Raw genomic sequence first — 13369 nt, forward strand, 5'->3', positions numbered from 1 at the left:
GTATATATTTCTCGGAGTTTCAGGCAAACACGGGAGGACTGTGGCTGACCAAGTTCACAGATGACTGCAAACTGGGTGCTATAATCGACTCTCCAGCCGACACAAGTATCCTCCAAAAGGGCCTCATAGAAACAGAAAACTGGTGCCAGAGCCATGGCCTCAAGCTAAACACCAAAAAGTGTATAGTCATCCCCTTTGGCAAAAACAAAGTGCCCACAAATTACCACATAGGTGGTAATCCATTAAGTACGGAAGAAGTAATTAGGGACCTGGGGACCCAAGTTGACAGCAATCTCTCATTTGACAACCATGTGGCCAAAGTGGTTAGAAAAACATTTTATATAGCCCATCTAATCATGAAGGGATTCACATCTAGATCAGGGGAAGTCATTGTGCCTCTTTACTCATCCCTCATCAGGCCAATAATTGAGTGCAATGCCTCTTTTGGGATGTACCTTACCAGACACCTGCAGCAACTGGAAAGACCCCAAAAGTACCTCACCAAGAGGATCAAAGGGCTCAAACAGATGCCATATGCTCCTGGTTAAAGAAACTCCAGCTCTACTCAGTGGCATACCGCCTGCTCAGAGGCGATCTGTGCCTGATGTATAAAGCCATGTCCAACCCGAAATTAATGGACGTGCTGCATCTCAGAAAATCCAAATCCCACCGAGCTACGCGCTCGAGAGACTTGAACCTCAGCTCTGAAATAAATAGGACATGCTGGAGGGACAGATTCATAACCCAGAGGCTCCCTTCACTCTGGAATAAAAACCAAGTCCAGGTTAGGCAGAGTCCCTCATTGACTCTCTTCAAGAGGAATCTTGATGAGTGGATGGGGGATCGTAGGTTTACCCCAGGTATCACTTCTGTGTCACTGTTAGACAGAGGCACAGTATACTAACCTCGAAAAAGGGCATAGCAAAATTAATTTTAAAATGGGTGGCGAAAGCCAAACACACTGTGGCTAGGCTTGTAAATGCCCTAGGGCAGATAGCCTAGTACGAACCTATGAACCTAAAAGCATGGTATGAGGTATAACCTGGTAGTGCTGGAGTGCTCTCGGGAGCCTTGAACCAGGTTTCTGTTACTGCACAGATATCGATGTTCTCCATGCTACGGAGAGTTTAGAGTGCATGCATCTTGAGGTTTAGACTTCTGGCATTGAGTAGCATTACTCTTAGTTTCGTATCCCTTGTGATACCTATGGAGGTGGGTTTGTCTTTTGAGCCTTGCCTAAAAAAGGCACTAAGGGGTTGGCAAGAGCCTTTACCAATATCTGAAAGCCCAGGGGTGACAGGTGCAAGCCGTCCCTAGCGAAGCATCGTGTCTTGTTGAGCATGTCATCCCAGGCTGACAGGCATTGGATTCCCTTTGAATGACACCAATACTTAAGCCAATTGTTGAAATTGATCATCTTGTTTTCATATTGTGGCATCATTCTTGGTGAGGGTAAGATGCTACTCAAGGTCAGGGTCATACCAGCCTGGGCTACATGCTCAGAGAGCTCCTCTATGTCTCTTTTCATGTAGTCCAGGGAGGTACGTCTCAGGTCATTCACACCAGCATGGACAATGACTGAGCCATATTTGTACTTGCCTTGGAGTGACCTGAGTGCTTGTGTTATTTGGCGGATCCTAGCGCCCGACAGGCAGCTCACCGTGACCTTCTCCTTGTTCAGCCTGGTGAGCGGGACATCAGTGTGCCTGACGATAGAGTCACCTATTACAAGTGTATCAGGTGTGTTGTTTAGCCTTAAGGGCTGTGACTGTTCGGCACACTGGCTTTGTGAGCTATGTGTTGCATGTGTTTTATTTTGGGGTAGTGGTTGCTTGGGTGTCTGCTTTGGAGGTCTCTGCTGCTTAGGCAGATTTTTATTTAGAGCCTCCGGGTATGCTTTTGTGTGTTTATGTGTTTGGTTTGCTGTAGTGGCAGGTCTATGAGAGACTGGAATTGTAGTGAGTGTGGTTTCCTTCTCCTCCTGACTGGTTACGCCAGTACTGAGTTGAGAGAGCTTAGCCTCCAGTTTGGCTATATGGTTGCATCTCTCACATGTGTTGGAATTTGTTGGGAGGAGGAGAGGGTTGTCTGTGTACATGATGCAGTTGTAACATTGCCTCAAGATTCCCAGATTCACCAGCTGGACTGGAGAGGAGATTGACAACTGACCTTTAGACATGCTAGAATAGTATTGGGAATTCCTTTATAATTGAAAAAAGGGCCACTGGGGAACAAGGTACTGAAGGGGAGTTTGTGAGGGTGTAGTGCTTTTAATTTTTTAGTGCTGACTTATATAATTGCTTTAGTGAGCAAGTGCCAGGCTTTAGAGTAGGAATAGGGTGTTTATTATGAGAACTAGATCAGTTCTAAGGGAAAAAGTGAAGAGCAGACTTTGTGGAGCCGAGAATAGTTTTAACCCAATTAAGTGGAGCTGCCTGATGCTGCGCTATGCTCAAAATCGCACAAGGTCACACCAAAGCAGGTTTTATACAGCGGGACTTGAAAGAGCTAGAAATTGGCCCAAAATGGCCAATAGACTACCAGATTCTTGTGCTAGGAACACTTCTCCAGGGATAGATAGGCTGCTCTAAGCTCCCCACTGCCACTGGTGAACAAAGAAGCCTCCCTTTATCCAAGAAAGGAAATGGGCAACACAGGAACTTTCCAAAAGTCCAGAATACAGCAAAGCCTGTATTTGGACTACTCTAGGTCAGGAAAGATGGGAAACAAGGATTTTATTTTTTCTTTTTTGCAACAAACAGCAGGAAAATGCAATAAATATGTAACACAGGCTAGCGCACTTGAGTGTGTAGCCTCAACAGGTATATGCAACAAACAGGACAAACTTTAAAAGTGCAGGTGCAAAAACAACTTTAAACAGTTTAAAACAGTTCAAGAAGCAGAAATACTTGCAGTTTAGATAGATCGGACAGTCGCCCAGTTAGTAGCAGGAAATAAATACTTTTATCAGGTAGTTGCTCTTTTAGCCTCTCTGCCGCTAACACCACTCTGCAGGACCACGAGGAGCTTGGCTGGGTAGTATCAAGCAAAAAAAAATGAGCCAAAGTGGGATTTATATAGGGGACTTGAAAGAGCTAGAAATTGGCCCAAAACGGCCAATAGACTATCATATTCTTGTGCTGGGAACATTCCTCCAGGGATAGATAGGCTGCTCTAAGCTCTCCACTGCCACTGGTGAACAAAGAATCCCCCCTTTATCCAAGAAAGGAAATGGGCAACACAGGAACTTTCCAAAATTCCAGAATACAGCAAAGCCTGTATTTGGACTACACTAGGTCAGGAAAGACGGGAAACAAGGATAATTTTTTTTTTTTTCTTTTTTGCAACAAACAGCAGGAAAATGCAATAAATATGTAACACAGGCTAGCGCACTTGAGTGTGTAGCCTCAACAGGTAAATGCAACAAACAGGACAAACTTTAAAAGTGCAGGTGCAAAAACAACTTTAAACAGTTTAAAACAGTTCAAGAAGCAGAAATACTTGCAGTTTAGATAGATTGGACAGTCGCCCAGGTAGTAGCAGGAAAAAAACACTTTTATCAGGTTAGCAGTCACTCTTTTAGCTTCTCTGCTGCTAGCACCACTATGCAGGACCACGGGGAGCTTGGCTGAGTAGTAACAAGCGCAAAAACCACGCCAAAGCGGTTTTTATACAGGGGGACTTGAAAGAGCCAGAAATTGGCCCAAAACGGCCAATAGACTACCAAATTCTTGTGCTGGGAACACTCCTCCAGGGATAGATAGGCTGCTCTAAGCTCCCCTCTGCCACTGGTGAACAAAGAAGCCTCCCTTTAACCAAGAAAGGAAATGGGCAACACAGGAACTTTCCAAAAGTCCAGAATACAGCAAAGCCTGTATTTGGACTACTCTAGAAAAGACGGGAAACAAGGATATTTTTTTTTTCTTTTTTGCAGCAAACAGCAGGAAAATGCAATAAATATGTAACACAGGCTAGCACACTTGAGTGTGTAGCCTCAACAGGTAAATGCAACAAACAGGACAAACTTTAAATTACAAGTGCAAAAACATGCAAAAGCTGGCTTTAAAGCAGGGGATTAGAAAGAGATAGGAAATGGCCCAAAACGGCCAATAAGCTACAAGTCACTGGGCTGGAACCACTCCTCAAGGGACAGATAGGCTACTCAGAGCTCCCCACTCTCACTGGTGAACAAAGAAGCTTCCTCCTATCCAAATAAGAATATGGGCAACACAGGAACTATGACACAGCCCAGAGATCAGCAATATCTGAAGACCGGACTATTTTAGTTCAGTAAAGGCAGGAAACAAGGATATTTTTTTTTTTTTTTTTTTACAAAGTAGCAGAAATTAGGTACAGAAACACAGTAAATGCTTTAATTTGGCTAGTGCACTTGAGTGTGTAGCCTACTAGTTAAACTAAGCAAAAACACACTTTAAAAGTGCAAAAACTCAGAAATACAGGCAGGAATGCAATAAAACAACTTTGCAGAGCTTAGTTAAAGAAACAGAGAAGTCTATATATACAGAAAAGCAGCTAAAACACACAAACACTTCAGATGCAGTTCAACCTAGAGCACTTGAGTTGTAGCAATATTAAGGCAATTAAAATTATAATAAATGCTCTAAAATATACTCTATATTTTCAAAATGTTTGAGAAGCACAGTCAGAACACAAGGAGATTCAGGCAAAAAAAAATTTTTTTTTCGAAAGGGTAAAAGGAGAAACAGAAGGCCTTATCCAATGTTCTCTCTGTATTAGGTAGAATGAGCTAATGACACTAGACTGGGAGGAGTGTCACAGATCAGATTTACAGTAGGGGCGGACAACTGCAAAGCCACCAAGTATAAAAGCAACACACCAACTGCGACGGGGGTGGGGTGGGGACAAAACAATAGCCTACAGACAGTAAGCACTAGAGAAAGCCACAAATGAAAGTTTTTAAACAGATAAAGATTTGTAAAGATACAGAATGCTTTTAACTGCAAAGAAATCAGTTACTTGTGCAGATTAGTTCATAGCAATAAAAATACACTCAAAGACTAAAACTTGTGCAGATTAGTTCATAGCAATAAAAATACACTCAAAGTCTAAAAAGCAGGCAATAAAAGTGCTATATATTAATTGTTAGAAACAATAATCTGTATAAATAATCGAAAAAAAAAACAGGATACTTATATATCTCAGCTAACAGTCATGGTCAACAACTCTCATCCACTCTGCTCAGTGTGTATAGGTTCTCAAGAATGATGGCTTCTTGGGATATACCGGTAGATGCCAAGGAGAGCATGTCCTTTGTGGTGCTGATGTTATTGCTGGGAATATATAAGGCTGTGGTATATATATGGTCTAAAATGAGAATACCTTGAGTAAGGTAATAAGAATCTCTGGAGGATGTAGATGTCTGTGCAGTCACAGAAACCTGGTTCAAGGTCTCAGAGAGTATCCTAGCCTTGCAAGACTACAATGCCTTCACACCTTCAGACCACAAAATGAATGCGTGAGAACCAATGGAGGCGGTGTTTCTATCTATATTACAGATAAATTAACCTCCGTGCAAATTATATATACCAGCTCAAAGATCGCACTACAGTGACTACGTGTGGATTCCCTGATCCTTACTGTAGTGCGATCTCCATGTACAAGCTATGAGCACTGTAAAATTACTTTTAACAGGCCTTGCAACAAAACTGGTAAGCACAAGTGTTTATCTGTCTCGCACCACCAGCATCAAGTATTTCACTTAAAGGAAATTCTGCATACTGAGGCTTTGGCATAGTGGTGCTTTGTTAAAGTGGTCTCAGTTATTTCACATTCAATTAAAAGTAAATTAGATAAATGAAATGAGACCCATGTGTGTGTGTGTGTGCGTGTGTGTGCGTGTGTGTGTGTGTGTATATATATATATATATATATATATGTGTGTGTGTGTGTGTGTGTGTGTGTGTGTGTGTGTGTGTGTGTGTGTGTGTGTATGTATATATATATATATATATATATATATATATATATATATATATATATATATATATATATATATATATATATATATATATATATATATATATATATATATATATATATATATATATATATATATATATATATATATATATATATATATATATATATATATATATATATATATATATATATATATATATGTATATATATATATATATATATATATATATATATATATATATATACACACACACACATGGCACACTGCTGACAACCTAAGTGACTGTCTGCACAGTTTTGCTAACAGGCTTGTATGCATTCCAGTAAAACATCATGCATTCAAGCATGTGCATAACCTATCCAGACTGGAAAACTCCATGAGAGTTACTCCAAGTTCAGATTACTGTGGGAATGATCCCCATTCAAGTCATAGCTAGTTATAGATCCCCCTCCAAGGATCATGATCCACATGAGGCCTACTTGACCAAACTGGAGTCAATCCAAATATTGCAGAACACTCTGGTCATGGGGGATTTCAATTATCCCACCAACTGGGAAACCTACTGTATCCCTAACTCACTAGTCCAAAAGATCCTTGACTTTGTTAACTTAAATGCCTTGGAACAAATTGTTCAAACCCAACAAGAGGAACAAATGTGCTTGGTCTGGTCTTCACTAACATGACAAACAGATGCACCACTGTAACTGTCGGACCCTCATTAGTTAAATCTGACCACAAATCAGTCACCTTCAAACTAGCACTAACACCAGAACTCACAAAGGGCAAAGTCAGACTAAAAAACTTGACCAAAGCAAACTATACCCTCCTAGGGGAAGGTATAAATGCATTCCAAGCCCCACCCCCAGGTAGAAGTGGTAACTACCCCAAAGGTTACACTAAAGCCCTGTATAATCACATGGGTGAGTGCATAGACTTGGCTGTCCCAGACAGAATCAAACCCAGAGCCACAAGTAAAAACAAGCTGCTCTGGTGCACATCCAGCATCATCACACTTTAAAGAAATGCAAAGATTTGTTGTCTCAGCATACTAAGGTGAGGCTCCAACAATGGAAACGCACCCTCCTCAGCCTCAACAGGCAAATAAGACAACATGTCAAATGGATAACCATAAGCTTTTTACAAAGCTACCATAGCCTAAAATGTATGACCCAAGCATGTGCCAAACTAGTGACTAACAGTATCACACACACTGATCCCAAAGAGATAGCAAACTTGCTAGCAGACAGATTTGGTGAATATTTCACTCCTTATCACCTCCAAACATATCACAAACCTTGCCCCCAATCCCCCCACCCTACATATTCAATGAGCAGGTCATTAAAGCTTTTTCTAAGACAAAAACACAGCCTCCATGGGACCAGATGGCATCCCAGGCTGTCTTCTAAACAAGCTAAAACATGAACTAGCATAACCATTAAATACCCTATTCAATCACAGCCTAACTGCAGAATGAAGAACAGCAACAGTTATTCCACTCTGCAAAGGTGGCTTACTACAGAACCAGGGAATTATAGACCCATAAGTCTGACCATCTTCATCTGTAAAGCCATGGAATGTATCATCATGGACCTCATAAATAAGACATAGATGACCTCCAAACCCTTGATCTGACCCAATTTGGCTTTGTCAAGGGCAGATCCTGCCTGTTAAACCTGGTGGATTTCTTTGTAAATGTGACCATGGCAGTTGACAAGGGCAAGTCTGTGCACACAGCATACTTCAACTTGGCAAAGGCCTTAGACACAATCCCACACTCAGGAATTACAGATTAACTTAGCAAACTAAATGTAAACCCCTTTGTTGTAAGATGGGTTGCCAACTGGCTCACAAACCAGTCATACACTATCAAAGTAGGTGACTCCACTTCAACCAGCAGACCTGTCACCAGCGGGATGCCACAAGGATCAGTGCTTGTCCCCCTTTTGTTTGGTATATACTTCTCAGAAGTTCAGAACAAAACTAAGGAGCTGTGGCTGACCAAGTTTGTGGACAACTGCAAACAGGGTACAATTATTGAATCCCGAAATGATGTCAGTATACATCAGGAGGGTCTTACATAGACCAACAACTGGTGTCTTAGTCATGGTCTTAAACTGAATGCAAAGAAATGCATCATTACTCCCTTCAGTACACTATCAAATTAACAATACCCTATGTACCTATGAAGTGGTAAGAGATCTGGGATCACAAGCAGAGCGTGACCTTAAATTTGACCACCATGTGTCTACAGTAGTAAGGAAGGCTTTCTACATGACACACTTGATTAGCAAAAGTATCGCCTCTAGAGCAAAGGAGGGTATAACCCTTCTATAATTATTACTAATCAGGCCCATAATTAAGTATAACACCCCTTTCGGCATGTACCTTACAAAGCACCTGCAGCATTTATACAGACCTCAGAGGTTTCTAACTAACAAGATCAAGAGACTCCAGCACATGCCTTACACAGACTCACTAAAGCCCCTGTCACTATACTCAGTATTGTATAAACTTCTTAGGGGAGATTTATGTTAGAGATTATGAATATAAGGCTGAAATTAATTATGTTATAAATATGCTGAAAGATAAAGCATAGAATAAAAAGTTTGCTTGAATATATGTATAAAGTTTAGCAATATAAAATGTGCATTCATACTATATGTATAACAGACAGGCTTCTCTTCACAGCATCAGAAAAGCCTAACAAAGCAATATTGGAAAGCAAGTATCACATGCTTTTCTCATGTTTGCAGAACAAATATCTAAACTCAGCAATACGTGATGTTTTTTCAATAACAACAGACCAGATGTTTCCTTTCATCTGACTGCGTGCATTTGTGCATTTGCACATCAGCAGAACTGCTGACAGGACAATAGAAAAGTCTAAAAACAGACATTATGTGACTTCCCACAGAAGGCCAAAAAAGATACCAAGAGGAAATAACAAAATCTATGTGTGTGACTAGCACTCTATATAACAATTGTAGTAGTTCAGTTATGTGAGTGAGGGACAGAGAGAGGTATTCTGTAGAAGTCATCATTCATATCTGTAATGAAGGAAAACATTGTAAATATATGCTACAAACTAACAGAAAGAGTATGTGTCATTTGTTATAAAATAAGTTATCTGTAACTGTGCTTATAGCTGCAAAATATATTTCTTTATCAGTGTGCAATTTGAAAGGCTTGGTGCTTTAAACAGACTACAGATGGAGTCATGCAAAGCTCTGTGTCTCTAATTCAGCAGTAAACAGCACAGCAAGATTGTGTATCTTAAGAAGACTTTGGATCCAGCACAGCAAAGAAGCAGAGAGAACAAATTAAAATACATTTTTCAATGGTGACCCCTAATGAACGTTCCTAGCCTGTATCCAAAAACAGGGGGAGTGAGTGGGTAATGCCTTGTATAAGGTCATTCCTGTAAAAGCACAGTAACTAATGTTTATGTGAAGTACTTCAGGTTTCTACAGTTTTCTACAGTTTGCAGCAATAATACAGTTTATTAGACATCTAAATCCGGAGTGAGACTGCAGTGCAGGAAGGTGAGCAGTGCCATAAATTCTCCAAAAAAGGTACAATACAAAGTTGTAAGACTGAAACTGCCAGTTTTGCTGTACCGACTTCACAAGTGACTACAGAGACTTTTCAACCATCTACAGTAAAGCAGCTTGACCTTCTGCCTCTCTGTTGACCGGTAAAACAAATTTTCTGTGTTACATACAGTGTGAATTCCATAAAGGTAATAATAATAATAATAATAATAATAATAATAACAGAATAAAATGTATATACAGCATATTAGCAAATGTAAAACCTTATTAGGGCAAGTTATTAGTAAGGCATTATGCAAATGGATTGCAAGTTAATAGTAAGGCGTTATGCAAATGGATTACAATATTTGACTGGTATCTGAAACAAAATCATGTGTGGTATAAAAAAATGTATTGTGCGTACAATGTCATAAAAATACAGTGCATGCCACTATTCAAAGGTTAGACTGTACAGACAAAAATATTAATGGTAAAGAACCAGAAAAAGTTAATATGCTGACATTATATTCAGATGTTAAACAGTTATGTTCTGTCACCAGATGTAAAAGGTTTATTTCAGAGTTGCAACAACAGTCAAATCAGTTACTGATAGAACCTCTAGTACATTTTGTTTCAAAAGAATGTAATAAACTTCTAAAAGACAGACACAATGAGTTCAGGAAGCTTAGACAAGTTATACATACATTTTTTAAAAAGTGCTTAGGAGTTTCAGATTCAGCAGAACAGGCTCCTGAGACATATCAGGCAGACTATGAGGAAACTCTTGAACAGCACTTGCAGGATAAAGGAAATAAATTAGCTGAACTGACAGAGACTGGGAACTTCCTGCATACACAGCTAATCTGTGCAAAAGAAATATATTTTATAATATGTTTATGTTTTGAAAATAGATAAGCATACATGCTAAGATCTGATATTTGGACAAATCATTCTCAAATGTTTAAAACTTCCATTCAGTTAAAGCAAGATATTTATCAGTACTACCGTAAAGTAGAGGGCTTCCGTAGTGGTGCAGCAGTAGCGTTGTTGCCTCACAGCAAGAGGTTCTCCTGTTCGATTCTCGGCTTGTGTTGGGAGTGCCTTCTGTGTGGAGTCTGCATGTTCTCCCTGCGGTTGAGTGGTCGTTTGAAAGACATGCGTTGAATGGGCATGCTTTCATTGAAGGTTGGGCATCGAGCTGGCAACTCAACACCATAAAAACTAACTGCCAATCATTAGCGGACCGGAGTTCCGCTGTGGCAACCCCTAACTGGGAAAAGCCGAAAGACAAACAACAACAGTAAAGTAGAGCATATGACTGCCATTCACATAGCATAGTCAAAAGGTAAACAAAACTGTTCTAGTATATAAAAATTAAATACAAATAATTACACAAAACAGTTCTAGTGCATAAAATTAAATAAAAATAGTTAAGAGTAAAGATTTAAAGTCACAAACTGACATGCTTGTATAAAGATATAAAGATACAAGACAGATATGCATGTATTTTCTTTTCATCTAAAATACATCTGTTACAATGCACAAGAATAACAGGCAGACAACAGCAAATATAAATAATGTAAATATAAACATATGTTAGTTAAGCTAATATCTATTTTGTTTTTTAACACCACACCAAACAGTTAAAGTTCTGAATTTAAAAAGAAATAAAATCACAGCTGGTATTAGTCAAACAGTCTTTGTAAAATGAATGGCAGAGCAGTTAAATAAAAAAAAATACTGAAATCCATGTAAGCTAATTGTAAAATAATCTCTATTTATGTAGTATAAATGCAGAGTTATGTAAATTACAATCAAATTAAAGGAAAAATGCTAAAATAATTAACTATAGTTTATAAAGTATAAAACGTGAGCTCAGGCCTTCCCATGCTGAATAAATAGTTACAGGAAATGTTGTGAAAACATGATCAAAAGCAAGCCTGATTGCCAAACACGTGGCTTGAGTTTTTCTAAAGCATTATTATTATTATTGTTATTAAAACATACTTGTTAAAATGTTTACAGGCAACACTATTTGGTCATCATCATCTTCTTCCGGCTGTACCCGTTAGGGGTCGCCACAGCGGATCATCTGTTTCCATTTCTTCCTATCATCTGCATCATGCTCTTTCACACCAACTGCCTGCATGTCCTCTCTCACCACATCCATAAACCTTATCTTAGGCCTTCCTCTTTTCCTCTTACCTGGCAGCTCCATCCTTAGCATCCTTTTCCCAATATACCCAGCATCCCTCCTCAGCACATGTCCAAACCAACGCAATCTTGCCTCTCTTGCTTTGTCTCCAAACTGTCCAACCTGAGCTGACCCTCTAATATACTGATTCCTAATCCTGTCCATCCTAGTCACACCCAGTGCAAATCTTAACATCTTTAACTCTGCCACATCCAGCTCTGGCTCCTGCCTTTTCGTCAATGGTACCTTCTCCAACCCATATAACATAGCTGGTCTCACTACCCTCTTGTAGACCTTCCCTTTCACTCTTATTGGTACCCGTCTGTCACAAATCACTCCTGATACTCTTCTCCACCCATTCCACCCTGCCTGTACTCTCTTCTTCACCTCTCTTCCACACTCACCATTACTCTGAACTGTTGATCCCAAGTACTTAAACTCATCCACCTTTACCAACTCTACTCCCATTGGTAATTGTAATAAAATGTCACAATTGTGCATACATGTTGCTGATAATCTGTTTGCAAGTAAATGTTAAAAGTAAAAAAAAAAAAAATCAGTTGCCATCAAGTACAGTCAGCAGATAGGCTACAGTATTGAAGAGAAGCCTGTCTGTTATACATATAGTATGAATGCACATTTTACATTGCTATACTCTATACATATATTCAAGCAAACTTTTTATTCTATGCTTTATCTTTCAGCATATTTACAACAGAATTAATTTCAGCCTTATATTCATAATCTCTAACAATTCCCTCTTTTTTTAAACATACTCAAAACACTTTATACTGATATATATTTTTGATATTAAGAAACAAAACCTTTAGTTACTACCAAAACTGAATGTTTTTAACAACTTTTTCTTTTGCAGACCATTCTGTGAAAATATTTAATTTATTATTTTGCAATCACATAATTTAATTTATGACTTAGAACTGTTCCATTTACTCTTTGCTTTTATTATATAAGAGACAATAACTGTGTGCTACTGCAAGCATTTATACACTGCCGAAAATATACATTTTCAATGTCATTTTAACCATAACATTGTGGTTATATTTCTGAACTGCCCATAATCTTTAATTGACAGTGAAATATACTCTGAAAATTTCTGTTTACATATTAGTCTATTAGCTGTATGAGTACAATATTTTAATATATATTTTTTTCTAGCTGGGATAACCAATACTAGTACAGATAAAATGATGGTCCAAAAACCAGTAATGAGACTCCAACTTAAAACCAGTGATAATATTACAACTTGACAAATTACTTTTGAACTTATTACAATGTATCCTGTACAGTATGTATTTATACAGACTGTTATTCATGCATTTCAATCTAGTAAGTACTCTGGATCCATTTTTTAAACATGTTTTTTTACACATATTCATTACTAGACATTAATTTCATTTGTACTGAATTCTTCTGCATTTGTACATACAAAGACTATCATTTGTACTGAATTCTTCTGCATTTGTACATGCAAAGACTGTAAAGTACATTTAGTCTAATCTTACAAATTTAATAACATTACTATTAAGCACAATCTTGGAAAATGTTTATGTTTCTTTAGAAATATCTATTGGAAATGGCACCAAAGGCATATGTCCTGTTATTTTAAACTACATACTCAGCAATTAGAAACATTCATGCTTTTTATACCAACATTGTTTAGCC

This window comes from Protopterus annectens, chromosome 6.part0, assembly GCF_019279795.1.
Source record: "Protopterus annectens isolate FY-2018-M chromosome 6.part0, PAN1.0, whole genome shotgun sequence".
Lineage (NCBI taxonomy): Eukaryota > Metazoa > Chordata > Ceratodontiformes > Protopteridae > Protopterus > Protopterus annectens.